Source organism: Mya arenaria, chromosome 6 (assembly GCF_026914265.1).
Source record: "Mya arenaria isolate MELC-2E11 chromosome 6, ASM2691426v1".
NCBI classification, from domain to species: domain Eukaryota; kingdom Metazoa; phylum Mollusca; class Bivalvia; order Myida; family Myidae; genus Mya; species Mya arenaria.
Genome location: NC_069127.1, coordinates 36,101,335 through 36,117,916, shown reverse-complemented (window position 1 = coordinate 36,117,916; position 16,582 = coordinate 36,101,335). Strand labels below are relative to the sequence as shown.

Below are 16,582 nucleotides of genomic sequence, written 5' to 3'. Positions count from 1 at the left end.
CATGTCTTGTTGGTGGTGGGTGTTGTTTATGGTTGTGTTTTTGTTTACATAATTTGCTTGGGTTATTATGTAAACAAGAACACAGCCTTTTGTTTTCTAACTGCTGTTTATTTATAATCATGTCTTGTTGGTGGTGGGTGTTGTTTATGATCGTGTTTTTGTTTTCATACTTTGCAGAGCTTGTGGTGCAGCCCTTTAAATATGGATCGAAAATATGGTGTGTGTTTGAGAGTTTTGTAAAGAGGTGCCTGTTGTTTCCTCTATGTACAATTGCATAGGCTGTCAAACTTTAACTTAAGGCAGGACTTGTTCAGTCTTTACTATTAAATGCTCAGTATATCACTGACAGGTATTTAGATTTCAACCTTTGGTCAAACATTTCAGAAAAGTCTTAAATGTTATTGTAATGTTTAACTTTTATGTGCACCTCCATTTCATGAATTTCAGAAAAGTCAACACTGCCTGAATCTGCGGGATGCAAGTCCAGATTACCCATCTTAAGGGTCCAGGCCATAAGCTGATGCAGAGGAAACATAGATAACTGGTACATCTGATGGTAGCTTTGATTGTTACAAATGTCGGTAGCCAAAGTGTTTAAAGTCTCATGCCAGAGAGTCTTTAGCCATTCCCTTTTCCACCAAGCTTTTCTGTTGTTTGGTTTGGTGACATCATTGTAGTGCAAAACTTTAGAAACGTGATTGTCTGCAGATTTCCACAGAATTGAGTTGCTCATAGAACCCCCCCCCCCCCCCCCTCAAAAAAGTAAATGAAAAAAATAAAAACTATTTTTCCGTTTGACTGGTAGCCTTCTGTTGTTTGTTTAGTTTTTGACACACCGATTTGATCCGAATTTGAAACCAGGAGAGCCCTCAAAAGGGCCTAGTGATCAAAATGAAATTAATTGATAGACATTACCTTCCCAATAGTTTGTGTATTCCTTGCATTGCACTCTTTATGACAAATATTGTAGTTTGTAAACAGTTGTTCATATATCCTATTTCCTTGTGCAGATATTGGATATGTGAGGGAAGCGGACATTGTAGAGGTGGTGTTGCGTTTATGGCGTCCTGTGATTATTGAGGACGTCCTCGTGGAAGCGTTCCAGGTATTTATATGAAGAAAGGCAGATATCACTTGTAGTGCTAGACCACATTAATTTTGTATTTCTCTTTTATTCTGTCATTTTTGGATTGTATACAGTAACTTGATTTTACAAAAGTAAATGTGAATGTTTTTAGAAAACACGCATTTAAGTACAATTTTTACAATCTGTTTTTTTTTCATCTTATAATTTTTCACAAATTCTATAATCATTTTACTTTTGAAATTTACTGTTGAAGGAGCGGCAAGACCCAGAAGTGGACAAGGTCATCCAAGAGGTGGGACCAGGCTGATGGACATTAGCTTTTCCATCTATGGAAAAGTAGGTTAATGAAGATACTACATAATAATTTATAATATTTCCATAACACATTTGCTTAAGATTTTTACCAAAAATATTTACCCAAATAGATGGAAATCTCTAGTCGTCCAGCATACATGTGAATAACACGTATTTTGATATTGTGTTGGGGACATGGCACCGTTCAGTAAATATGTTCCATTGCATTGAAGATTATACCACCACGAATTACCATTTCAATCATACAATTTTTTTTTGCACAGCAATACGACAGGGTGTGCAGGGCCAATGTCAACATGAATCATCTACGCCACAGGCTTGTACAACAAAGAGGGAAAAGATGGAGGAGCGGGATGTGGACCAGCTTATCCGAGAGAAGAAACCAGACTGACGGACCACTTACCTAGTAAGATATGATTTTAAGGTCTGTTATGGCACCTCTTTGAAAATACACCTTAAGTGGCAATGCCTGATGATGATGCTGATGGTGATGATGCTGCTTCTGATGCTGCTGCTGCTGCTGCTGCTTCTGCTGCTTCTGATGAAGATGATGATGATGGTGGTGATGATGATGATGATCTACCGTTTTCTGTGTTATGTTTTATGTCTGACCTCAACCGTTGCCTTAGACTGAGTTTTTTTTAAGAATATCTGAATGCATCATCTGTTGTCTGTGAATAGCGAATATGTAAATTTTTAATGCATAATTCATTTTTACATTCCAAACACTCCATTACAGTTGGGGACTTGACCCAGCAGCTCTTCTTTCCCCATTATGCCCAGCAGACTGGTCCAACATTTTTCAAAGCTCCACAGAAATGTGATGCCTGGAAATTAGCTGTCTTTGGAGTATGTGCAGAAGACTCAGGTACATTGTAGATCTTAAATACTGAGTTCATGTATTATTCAACTGTGTAAATAGAACATGTTTTTTTTCAACTTTTCATTTACTTTGAGTCAATGTTTAGCTCGACTATTCGAAGAATAGGTGGGCTATACTACTCGCCCCAGCTTCGGCGTCGGCATCCGGTTAAAGTTTTAGGTTAAGTTGAGATTTTTACTTATAAGTCCAATACCCCACATTCAATTGACTTAATACTTCACGCAGTTGTTCAGGGCCATCACATGATGAGGTTAGATAACTCCATATTATTCTTTACACAGATTATGGCCCCTGATTGAATATGGAACTTAGGTTAAAGTTTTAGGGCAAGTTGGAATATTTATTAATAACTTCTATATCCTTTGTTCAATTGACTTAATACTTCACACAAATGTTCAGGACCATCACACAATGAGGTTACATAACTCCATATTATCCTAAATACAAGTTATGGCCCCTGATTGACTTAGGTTAAAGTTTTAGGGCAAGTTGGGATTTTCACTTAAAACTCCAATACCATTCATTCAATTGACTTAATACTTCACACAGATGTTCAGAGCCATCACATAATGAGGTTAGATAACTCCATATTATCTTTTATACAAATTATGGCCCCTGATTGACTATGGAACTGAGGTTAAAGTTTTAGGGCAGGTTGGGATATTGTTTAATAACTTCTATACCCTTCATTCAATTGACTTAATACTTCACACAAATGTTCAGGACCATCACCCAATGAGGTTACATAACTCCATATCCTTAATACAAGTTATGGCCCCTGATTGACTTAGGTTAAAGTTTTAGGCAAGTAAAAGTTAAGGGCAAGTTGGGATTTTAATAAAAAAAACTTTTATACTGTTCATTAAATGCACTTACCGTAATAAAATTCAGTATTATTTACGACCATCTTACAAAAAGAAACATAACTCCGTTTTAAGCCTAAATACAAATTATGGCCCTTGAATTTTTTATTTAATGACTTGCGTCATTGTTTGGGTGGGCTGGTGGGAGGGCAGCATCAAAGTCACCTTATGTATCAAATAATTTTAGTTAGGTTTGACATAAAGAGACCAAACTTGGTATTATTACATCATTATTGTATTCTAAGTCAGAGCGGCGTAGATGAGCGCGCTGTCTTACGACGGCTCTTGTTTACTTGCTTCCTGTTGTTCCTAAATTGAGATGAAATACATGTGCGCAGTGCAGTTCAAAAGATTTATGCCGTAATGTTAACATACTTTTAAACATTTTATTCGCTGTATAGTACCATAGGTCAATGTCATTATCTTAATGTAGTAACGTTTTAATAACTTTTTTCTAATTGACATGCGCATGTATCTGTTGTAGGACTACATATGCGGATTGAGATATCTAGGATAGCCACTAGGAGCTCCTTGGCCATTTTTCATCGAAAACAACCTCAGATGTTCATGGACGGTTTACAAGGTCAGATATCTTTACATTTAACTATGCTGCAATAAGATCACACGGTAATTTAAATTTTTAATTTAGCAGTTAAATTTTATGATGTTTCTTATGGGAATCATAATTCTTTATGCAATATTTTTATGCACTTCAATCAATTTAAACGTAAATGTACAAAATACACATTAAAACACTACAATCCATTTAAACTATTATGTAATTTGTTTACAAACTTCTTCTACAGATGAATGGCAAACATCAAGGTTATTTTCAATTGAAAATGGCCGAGAAGTTCCAAATGCAATGATAGCAGGAAATACAAAGTTCCACCTGGGTCTGCACTGGGGCACTGCAGTCCATAGTAGGTTAATAGTATTACTTACTGAATAATTCCCTAAAAGACTTTTGCTTAAGATTTTTAAAAGTACCGGTGTTCACTTTTGTTTTAGCCTTGGTGTTGTTGTTGTTGTTGTTAGTGTCATGTAGAAAACTTACCTTGGCCATAACTTAAATACTGTTGAAATTATTTGAATACTATTTTGTTGACATGTTGCCAGAGGAATTACGTAGATGTGTAGCATGAATCTTAATTGTGTTTTAAGTAAGGGCTATTCCAGTAAAACATATGTCCCACCCCAGGAAGGCACTTTCAAAATGGACCATCCCCCTTCAGAAGTTTATTTGATGAGAAAAGAACCCCCTTTAGAATATTTTCTGAGCAAATTCGGACCCCCTTGAGAAGTTTATTTTTTTATACGTCTATATGCAAAGATTATTTGCAATTACTCTTTTGTAACTCTTTGATCAGGTGAGCTATATAGGACCTTATAGCTCACCCTAGTTTCTAAGCCAATCATCACCCAGAGATTTTCAAATCTTTGCTCGAATAGGTTTCATATAAGATCACATCTGCACCCAATAAGTTAATTATTATAACTAGGTCAACAGACATGGCGCGCGCCAAATGAACTTTGAGCAGCCAATGGGCACGCTGTATACGGCCTTGTTCGATGATTGGCTTAGAAACTAGGGTGAACTATAAGTCGGTTACAGCTCATGTAATGGAAAATAACAAAACTTATTACTGGGCTTTGCTTGTAATAAATTTTGTTATTTTCCATTAATAAATTTGGTTATTTTCCATTATATGGACTATAACCTACACACCACGGTTCTCTTGTTTCTTCATATGTTGCTATAAGTGCATATTAAGCCACATGAGGCTGAAACTTTCACCCATGTAATTATATACAACCTAAAAATACCTTGTGGTCGAAATGTTAAGGGGACGAAACATTCGGATTGATAACATTTACGCAATACGTACAAATTATGATTTCTAATAAAATTCTAGACAACTGTTGTCAATTTACAGGGGTCGACACTAACCATTTTTCCAAGGGATCCCGAAGGGACACCTGATTTCAAATGTTGGTTCCTGAAATTAGGAGTCCCTTCCACTTTTTACATTTTTTCATTGTTGAGCCTGTTTTAATATTAAATTCAACATCCTTTTACTTTTCAATTTGTAATGCAAGTATAAACCACCATAATTATTATACATGTTTTCAGCAGCATGTAATGACAGGTTAGTAGCACTGAATGGCAGTGAGGTATATTTTGGTCTCTAAGTTGGTAGATTGGGTTCAAAAGCGGGAGAATGTCTAAGTCCCCTTTGTTTTCAGTCAAAAACAGAGATGGATACAATGTAAACAAAAACTTGATGTTGTTACTATTTTTAGATTTTTGGAAAATACGCATAAAATACATCATGGTTCAGGGTCTTGTCAAATGTCGGTGCTTTTCATTAAGAAACTGTAGGAATATAACATCTGGCTTGTGAAAACTCCAATCAATATTTAGTAGAGCTGTTGATAAATCAATCAGACTGCCCAACAGTCGTAGTGCATACTGGAAGAGCAGACGACCAAAAATTGTGTATACACGTTAATTTTCGCGCCAAAAAGTCATAAAATTTTAAATTTTATAAATTTATTGAATTAATGAATAAAACCCTGCAAATTTTATTTCTATTATTTTTTATCAAGGCATAAAATATATGTCTTTAAAATTAACAAAGAATATTGATAAGTTGAATGCCAATTAACAAAGAATGCTGAATGTAGGATGCAGTTCTTTTGTGTCGTAAATGTTACTGTAAATACTCAAAGGTCGCATCATATTATATAAAAGGTATCATCAGAGTTGGCATCTTTTTGGGCGGTTCTGACACATAAGCAAAACAATTCCACATAAGTATTTTACCGATAATAAATCCCTGTCAGCTCTGACCTTGTTTAAAATGTAAATAACAAAACGGAAGCGTTAACCTGCATGCGCCTGTGAAATGACCTGTTTATTTATAGATTCATGACGTAACTATAGTCAAATAGTCAGCTATACTTTCGCTTTGATGAGTCCGATAATGATAATTAATAATATTGTTTTGACATGTGCTGTCAAGAAATTTAGGGAGCCCGAATTTAGGTAATAAATTAATTAAATGCTACTTATTTATTGATATTTAGCGTTTATCAGTCAGAAATTTAAGTGTCCCGACGGAATACCGGACTTCGAAGTTCAGGTGTCCCTCCTGAAAAACTGGTGTCCTCGGGATCCCGGGACCCCGTTAGTGTCGAACACTGCAATTTGGTATACTTACCACGAAACGTATCCACACATGCGGCGCAACTATTGGTTTCTAGCCAATTTTGTAGGTTGGTCTTCGACCACGACTTTACAAATTCTGGCGCCTCCGCCATCTTGTTGTCAAGGGACGCAACTTCTTCTGATTTCCGGTACCGCGGAACCGACTCGTAATATCGCGAAAATTTGTATCCAAACCAATTCTGTACACGACGTTCGGTAAAATATGTTATATGGATAAAAAAAACCGGTATTTCACCATCGGGCAGTGAATATAAATGAGCAGATACGGTCAGAAGAAAAAAAGAAAATGACGCCCCCCTATAGAAGCGAAATTGGACTTATCACCACCCCCTACAGTAGCAAATTAAGAAAAAGACCTACCCCCTACAGAATTTCTTTATTTTGCCGTCCTGGGGTGGGACATATGTTTATGTGGAATAGCCCTAATTTTTTTGTTAGTTTAATTCTTGAAATGAACAAAATTAAGCAAACGCTCCTATGATTTCAGATGGAAAATCAAATGCTGAGATGATAGGAGAAGTGGCTGCGATTGTGACCAGCTCATCAAGGAGTGGCCATAACATTCTCCAACTTGTAGCTGATGCCTGAAAACCAGTTGAGCTCTTCCATCGGAAACATTGAAAAGCATCTCGAAGTAACACCATTTTGTACTTGAAGGTATGATAACATAAATGACATGATATGTCATATCACCATTTCTTAAAGCATACATTTATAAGCATTCAATATTAGATTTTAATTTTCCAAGAATGTTTAAAGGGACTGTACACCAGATTGGCACCAAAAAAGTTTTTTTCTGTAACAAATCTCAGGACAATTATTTAATAAAATGTTTACCCTTTACCCCCTTCACCTCGGGACAACAGTTTTGACAGTTACCCAAATAAACATGAAATTACAGTAAACTTAACACTTGTTTTTATTATTCTTCTGTGGATATTTTTTTGGTTTTAAATATGTTTTATCAATTAATAATTTCAGCAGATGGACCCAGATTTGTGTAGTGCAGAGTGATTGCTGAATCAGATGTTGTGGAGTATAACTAATGCTTCATTGCTGAAAATGGGAGGAGTTGTCTTGCCTGAACTCCCATGTGAAATCTGCACCAAGGGCGTGGACTTTGATAACAGTGATATTTACATGAGAAGATAAGGAAATACTTCAGAATTGACGTTAATAGAGACAAATTAGCTTACCCTGGACCATCTCAACCAAAGCAGTGAACACACTATAACCTTTTCTTCTTACAATTTGTTTAGATATATCTGTCATACAACTGATGTATGGTAGGGTGAAATATGTTTTCAACTATAAGTATATATGTTCTCTATTGAAGGTTGTTTATTGTAATCAACAATTAACATTCATTGTATTATTCGCCTGTTAACTTTTTACAAATTTCCCCTGATAGCTTTACTTTAAAGATGCTCTCTCACTTCCAAATAAGATGTACATTGTACCACAATTAATACAAATGTATTATATTCCATACAGGACAAATACATGTCTTAAACAATAGTTATTATGAAGGAATACACAGTTAAATTTTATACATTATGAGTGAATAGTAGATCACAATCTTTTAGCATTCACCAGTAAATTCGAATATTTGCTTTTTCAGCTATTAAAGGGACTGTACACCAGATTGTCACAAAAAAAAGTTTTTTTTCTGTAACAAAGCTCAGGACATTTATTTAATAGAATGTGTTACACTTTGATATCATAATTAAAAAATACCAAAATGTAAAAACTAAATTGTGTCGGAGACCGGGTTTGCACCTGTGTGGCCAAAATTGCAGTCCCATGTTGTATTCACTGTGCTACAAAGGCTCACTCCAAACGAGTGGTATATTTAAGCTATATACCTCACTTGGTAATATCACATGATAACATTGACTTTTATAGCCAATCACGCATAAGGAATGTTGAGTTCGACTAGGTAGACACATTCATTAATCTTTTTTAATGGATAAATACGAAATAACTGCTAAACTTAAATAAATTTTAAACTTCAGTTAGTAAGTTTCAATGCATTGTACACATTAATACCAGGTTTATGTCAGTTTTCGACAATTTTCTTTTTTTCTTGCAAATTGATCATCTGTTGCACAGTTGCTTTAATACATGGGTATAAAGTTGTCAGTAATTATTATTTTCCATTAATGCATTATGTAGTATAAAGTACTATCAATTGAATTTTAATAAGAGTGTCACTTAAAAGTAATTTCTATTAACTTTTAATGTCTGTCTGAATCATCAATTTAAAATTCAATGTTTGACCAGTTTATAAGAATGCTGAACTGCAATGTCAAAACAAAACATGTAATATATATCTAAAATGTGTATTTAGTTTTGTCATGGTAATATTTCAGTTCGATTTCTTTATCAAAATTATTATTTACTATAATTTTGTATCTTAGTCAAATAGATATATGTAACAAAAGAACACAGTTTATTATAAGCTTTCCTGTAGTTGATAGAGATTTTTCTCCGACCTCAGATATGTAGATCCAATAATTTAACCATGCTAGAAATTCTTATCTTGCCCACCAGCGAATATAAAATGCCCGTATGGAACTCCTTTTTAATGGTCACTACATTTTAATTAACTCCCTTGTTGAAGACAATGTTGACTGTAGCATCATGGAAACCTTGTCTTGTGGCAATATTTAGAACGGTAATTATTTATTTCTCGCTTCAAATGTCACCATAAACCAGTTTTCACGCACCTTTCAAGAAATAATGCTTCACTCTCCTTAGAACTATTTCAAGACTGATCTGACTACTAGTATTTACATAATCTGAATCACTGCGTGCATATTCATGACAACCGAGAATTATTGCATATCCATACGCAATTATTTTCACTAAGCACAGGAGTTCCAACAAAAAATACATTTTTACTTAATTTTTTTTAACTGGTGAGGGAGAAAAAGCATCTACCATAGCCACTCGTGTAAGATAGGTTCATCCCGACCCTCGCGCAGGGTTGGAATGAACACCCTTTCTCGGGTCGGAATGAACCTATCTTACACTCTCGGCCATGGGAGATACTTATAATAAGTGAAATAAAATCACCATCTTTATCATTAAATTCATATGCTTTTCTATATTTGTCTTTAAAATTGTTGATATTTGAGAACTGACTAATTCGGAAAGGTGTTAAGTGTATTGTTATTTTACTAAGTTTGGTGAAAAAAAAATATTGTGTAAAATGAGTACAGCTACAAAATGCATAAATACCAGAATAAACCTGTTAATTGTATTACAATTTCTGAAAATTTTGAATGTATTTTTTTTGTACAACAATGATCCACTCCTGACATAATTGAACACATGTGTGTTATTGAAGCGTTTTATGTCATGTGATGTATGGTCAGTCAAGGGAAAGGCGGGAATATGCACAGGTTGTAATTATATTGGTCATTTCTTTGCTTGACCTAAGTGGTTAACATGATTTTATTCAAATTTGAGTCGTTTAATGTTGGCATAAAGATGTTTTATCATTTAATGTTATTATTCTAATCGGAAAATTGTTTAGGTAATTGGGAACATTTATATGATCATGTTAATCATTAATTAGAAAAAAAGTATTTAGGTCATGAAATTGAAATATTTCAAAAAGTATTGATGAATACTGAAGGAAATATGTATACATTTTGATCTCATGCATTTTGAAGCATTATGGTATTCTGAGGTACAGTTTTCCAGAGTTATTTTACAAACAGTTGAAGTTTTGATCTCTGGTTTTTACCCTGTCTTGGAATATCATAATTTGTACAACGTTGTCTTATTTGAACATTGTATATAGATCTTGTATGGTAACAGTTTTCTGTAAATATGAGATTTTAGTGGCTGTACTCAAGAAATCTGATTAGTTTTTTAATGCCTAGCTAGTCCCAATGTCTTGAAACTTCTTAAGCATAAAAGACTTAAGTAGACTTATTTCAGTTAGCCAAAATGCATACCTCAATTGGATTTTGATACATGAAAAATGGTTTATTGTAATTGACAATTCCTATATAAAGTATAACGAAGTGAATATAATGCAAATTATTGAAAAACAAAAAGAGTGAGCTTAGATAGTCCTGTTGTAAGGGACTTAAGAAGTTTCGAGAAATTGGGGCGATCATCTTTGTAATTCAAGTATTTTTTTAATATGCCTTTATTTTTGTTGAGTAGTTTTTTAAGACCTCTAGTTTTATCCCTGATGTGTTGTATATTGTATTGTATTTTATTGTCGTTGCCATGGTAACATTTTTAATACAATGAAAGTATTGCAATGGTAACATTGTTAATATTAATGAAAGTATTATCATGATATTTTTAGAAAATTGTCACCACTTTAGATTATGTTATTTTGTGTATGATTATATTTATATACCTACAAAATATATAAAGACAGGAAAAAACACGTTTTCTTGGATTATTATCTCTAAAATTCGCCACATATAACAAACTACATTATTTGTCATAAAGACTATGCCATTATCTTGCCTTCCATCAGCAAGGTTTCCATGTCCAAAACCTTTGGCCAAATCTGGACTCTATCGTGTAAGGCCTAATGATGCATGTTGTCGGCAGGGTTATCTTGGACTATAGTAGTGTACAAGAACTCATGGCCAATTGTTCTTTTTAATCATGTTTCGGAAAACCAGAGATTATATTTTTAAGGCTAGGCCTAAAAAAATAAATTGTGTGGTTCGGGTCACCCGACCCTACCTGGAAAATATCGCCGACCCTACTTTTTTTTTGGTGCGACGTGCGAAAAAGAAAACACTCCAGAACGTCGGGAGTTTAAGCACCCAAGATGAATTTCGAAGATGTAGAGATAATGTTTTTGTACGAGCCGGGATCTGTATCCGAGATTGACATGTCAACATCCGACAAGGGGCCATGGACCCGTTTGTAACAGTATGATGAACAGCTGTACGATATTACTGTCGTACAATTTATCAAGAAATTTTCCGACTTTTCGCTCTTAAGAGTAAGGTGTATACAATGGAACAAAATGTCTCTTGGATAATAGTATTAGTTTTCCCACACATAAGATTGAATGCCGGTCTAATTTTAATATACCCCTCCCACCACTGCAGGACAAGGCATGACCCTTTTCACTTGTCATGTTGTCAGATCATAAAAATAGCTTAAATAAAATAGCAGCAGGACAAACATACTACTAGTATAGAAAGGAATTATAAAATACTGGGAGTTCTGACATAGGCTGGTGCCTTACAAAATGTGACTTTCTCTTAAAGTGGGACTGAAACCTGGGTCTGTTGCCATTTGTACAGGTTATAAATTATTCTTAACTTAAACTTTATTTCTTGGAGAATGGCAGAGAATTGTTTTTGAGATGCTGAAGCAGGTCAGTATTGTCACATTTAATTATCAATATGTCGGAAGGTTTGTGACGAATGACAACAAAACTAGCAATGACACACCACCTAACTGCAGCGATGCTCAGCAATGTCCTTGTATAACTGAAATTATGTTGAAAAAGGACAAAAACAAAGCAAACAAACCTGTACCAAACTAAAAAAAAAAAAATTCCGACATATCCTACTTATTCTTGGGGACCATGTTACCCGAACCACACAATTTATTTTTCTAGGCCCTATGGTGATCTTGGCGTTCGTATGTTTGCATCTTCGTCTTCGCCTCCATGTAATCATAATTATCCAGCACATACATTGTGCACTCAAGAATACATGCATTTTATTAATCAGAATACACGAAAAACGCAATGACGCTAAAAAAGAGGTGTTACACAAATTCAAACTGATATGCGAAGTGACAGTAGCTGTTTTTGTGACAATTTTTAAGATGACAACTCTTAAAAAAAACACAGCATTGTTTGTTAGTTTATCAAGGTTAGTTTTGAGGTCTGTCTGCACCCGCTGGCTGCATTATGGCTTGACCCTACATTGATGCTATAACGACTTAAATGTTTTTTAAATGCCATATGTTACATGAAGTAGAAGTGACAACTATTTGTAGTCAAATCCAGACATTGGAAGACGAGAAGAAACAGAGTGAGATACATGAGATCAGGGTGCATTATCCTTAATCTTTGCAAAGTGACATCTTGGTTCTTTAACATGCTCGTTGTAAAGCACCAATACACTTGATAAAACTTTCCTGGGTCGAACTAAAATGCAGAGCGCTAGGCAAGGTAGCTACTGGTACCATATTTTGACCTCTTGCGATTCTACATGGCCAGGGTTTGAACCCCTGACCTTCCACACCCAAAGCGAACACTCTACCAATCAGCTATCTGGGCAGTAAAAATAACAGAGCTTAAGTGGTGTTTAAGTATTAAAGTTATACATGCACTCGCAAAGCCCATTCAGCCATAGCTAAAATAGCATTGTTAGTCATTTCAGTTTCTTTGGACCATAGTGCACAGTCAGTCATAACAATCGGCCGTCTCCGCTAATCCTCAATTCTGTTTCATACTGGCTGAGGTGCTTTGATTGAGTGCAAAAACAGAATGTTATTCTGTTTAGAACTACCCTGGTTCTTTAATGTGCACCAATGTATAGCACTGTCACAGGGGACCACCATTTAATGTTCCTCCTGGAGGATGACAAGTATGTATAAGCATTGCAAGGGAGATGAACCTTGGACTACTGGATTGACAGTCAAGTGTGTTACCACTTAGACCACAGATCCACCACCCCACAGGTGCTCGTCACATGGCCTGGATACAGTAATATATATATTTTTTTTCATTTATTTTTTATTTTTTAAATTTTTCCACTATTTTTTCATGAAAAATTGTGCAATAAAAAAAAGAAAAAAAGTTTTCTTTCATAAAAAATTGTGTAATATTTTTTAAAATGACATACTGGTAAGCAACCTATTATTCACCCGTACCACTTTTTCGCCCACCCAGTTAAATCCAGCCAAAACGAAATATTTTACACAAATCAGTCTGGCGTTTCATTGCGGTATCTTTTTTGACAGATATCAGCTGTTGACTGCGTTCAAATGTAAGTAGTATGTGGAATTCGACCCAAATAAACATTGTTTACATTGATGACGTCATCACTCGCGCGCTCATTTGCATTAGGCCCTGTAAGGATTTTTTTATTTTTCCTTATACCTTGCACTATTAGACGACATTATTGATATGTCATTATAAAGTATAAAACCGGTGATAAATTATACAAATACCATAAATTGCTGTATTTAGAGTTCAATTTAAGAAAAAGCAAATGGTAAAACCTGAGAACGGTGAAGTTACTGCCGAATTTTACATCTAAGGGAAGCAACTCAAATTTGAATTAATCATTACATTCTTGTTCGGACATGCGTTGTCCCTCTTCGGAAGTCAATAAATATGCATACATAATGTAGGTCATGTTCTAAGAAGGATTTTTTTGCAAAAAGAAGACTTACAGAGTATCATTTTGAACATACATTAACAGTATGTAATAGTTAACACATTATATTTATTGATCAATTGTCGTTTTAATCGGTCGCTAAGGGGTCGCTAACCAGTATATATTCACCATCTCGACCCAAAAAAAAAAAAAAAAAAAAAATATATATATAAATATATTTAAATGTATTACTGTATCCAGTCAATGTGACGAGCACCTGTGTACCATCAAATATACGGAGCAGTCAAAACTCCCGGCTTTTTACTTGGCGTGACGTCATACTCAAGATCATTAGATGCTTGTAATGCATCTATGCGATACAGACGGTGCAACTCCATGCTTTTGAGAGACACAAAATATAGATTTTTCTTAACAAAACGAAGAGTGAAAACAAAATATATGGTAAATAAACTAATAAATATCGTTTACTTTAAATGGGTTAAATAAGTATTGAATTTGGTTAAAGAATATGTTGATAGTCGATCATTTAAAACGTGCATTTGCTGAGCCATCAAAACACCGAAAAGTCAAAATACAGCGGAACAAAAATACAAGCAGATCATACAATTTCATCTACCGAAGACAATTTCACATTCCGAATGGTAGGGTAATTACTGGTAAGATTGTCAGTTCAGTACTCATAATCGTAAAAATATAATCTCTTAAATTATTGTGTATTATTGATAGAAATAGAACTCGCGGAGTTCATCTGTTTTCAACTGTCAATGTCATATTTAAGATTAAACTACAGATCTGAAACAGTTCAGGAATTTTTAGTTTCCTACGTGGCCTGGCACAAATGTAGAACTCACAGAGCACCTGACCACTAAAGAGTCATGGCTCGTACGTTGTAGCGCCATGTATGTGTGGAACTACAATAATCATGTGTTGACACAGCTCAGACATCAGGAGATAATGGAGACAAACGTCAAAGCAGTGTCTGATGATCTAAAGAAAGTGGGTCATGCGAACTAAGGATTGTTTTTTTTTAATGTCTAGCGTTATATTAGGTATTTTGTCATAATTTTAATGATTTTGTTAGAGGTTCTGTTTGACAGTCACAGTTCCATTGATAAGATGACATATGGAGGCAGTGACATCAAGAATACAGAGCAATACTACTGTTGTAAGTCTCTCCTTGGTACGAAACTGCTTCTTGCAATGGGTCATGGACATTACGGACCATGGACATTACTGACCAGACATATTGGACCATATTTTGGGACATAACGGATCATATTTAGGGACATTACAGACCATGATAAATAGTTTTACTCACTGGTTGTTTTAACTTTATAACATACCATATTTGCAGACATTGATGTATAATTTAACTCACAGTTTGTTTTTCTTATAATGTAGCATATTTTGGGACATTATGTACCATGAACTAAACATTACTCACAGTTTGTTTTAAAACACAATTTATATTATATTTGAGGTAATTATGGACAATGATTGATAATTTTACATACAACTTATGTATATTTGTGAATGTGAATATTAATGTTTTTATAGGTAATCGATTGCTTTCTGAAATAAACTTTGGATTGTCATAATAGTTTATTTTCCGTAACATCTGTTTTCATTGTCTGAATGGTTCAGTGAAAGTGCACCATCACAATGGGTTTTCACACTTTCATGATTGCCAATTTAAGATTATCAGTATAATGTTTGTTTCATTTTTGATTTACCGCCAATATTTACAGGCACATTTGTAACTGATTAAGGCAACAGTCATTGCCAGTTTTAAACATCGGTTTGCAAGAATTGCAACAAACATCGTTTATTTAATAAAAAGCAAGAGTTTAGGTTTACATCCTCACAACTTCCTCCGCCATAAAACTGAATAAAACTATAAGTATGCCCTGGCTCGTTGTAACCACTGTTCTAGGGGTGTTTATGCAAACCACCGCGCCGTGAAATGCGACATGTGAATGTTGGCAGCATCTACATTGTGGTACAAGCAAAACCATTGCCCAGTATGATGCCGCGAACGTGGATGGTACCGAGCTAGAATTCACTTGCATTACGTGTACTGATGAAGCTCGTCCAGGGAAGTCTATGGAAGTCCAGGTATGTTACAGTTTTCTCATAATGATGGATGATGAAGACTGTTTGTACTATTTAATAAACTTGGTAAACATATAACATGAACTAATATATATATTTAAGCTTTCGAATAATTTCAGTTCCAGAAATGGTTATAACTGATTTACCAATATCTTGTCTTTAAAACATATTATTTTAACATTATAGGACAAGACGATCAACAACAGCCACGTCCCAGAGATGCCCGACAACATCATGCAGCTGCCAACAGCAGACAGTGTTCTTGAGAGTACCCAGATGTCAGCAGCCGCCAGTATCACCGATGAACAGGCATCTTTCAGGTATGGTCCTGAACTTTTATTTTTAGGAATAAATTTAAATGAAAAGTTTTAAATGTTAAGGTTATATGAATTTAAGTCAAAATAATTTTTTCATAATGTTCTTTTTCAGAGACGAGTACAGCATGGATACATCTGATTTTGATGTGCCCCGGCCTGACTGTGAACTACTCCCTGAAAACCACAAAACATAAGTTGTTTATTTTTTTATTTATGTAATAAATGTAAAAAAATAGCCATAAAACACTACCATTCAAATTAAATATTCACGGACATTGAAAATATTTTATTGACGAAAATGTGAAATAAATAACGTTATATTTATCACCGCAGATAATTGCAAGACGAGACGGTGGTTGACTTGCCAGAGTACGCGCCAATCACTTACGAGATGGTCGAGTGCGGTTTGGGTCGTGGCGGTCAG

The 16,582-nt window shown here is 34.8% G+C and overlaps 1 long non-coding RNA gene across 1 annotated transcript; it reads left to right on the top strand.

Annotated features, from left to right (window-relative positions):
* Positions 1–321: 321 nt before the first annotated feature.
* On the top strand, positions 322–1,754 carry LOC128239400 (uncharacterized). Its single transcript, XR_008261872.1, has 4 exons — positions 322–544; positions 1,011–1,105; positions 1,341–1,423; positions 1,666–1,754. It is a non-coding gene; the product is annotated as an uncharacterized LOC128239400 (long non-coding RNA).
* The last annotated feature ends 14,828 nt before the right edge of the window (positions 1,755–16,582 follow it).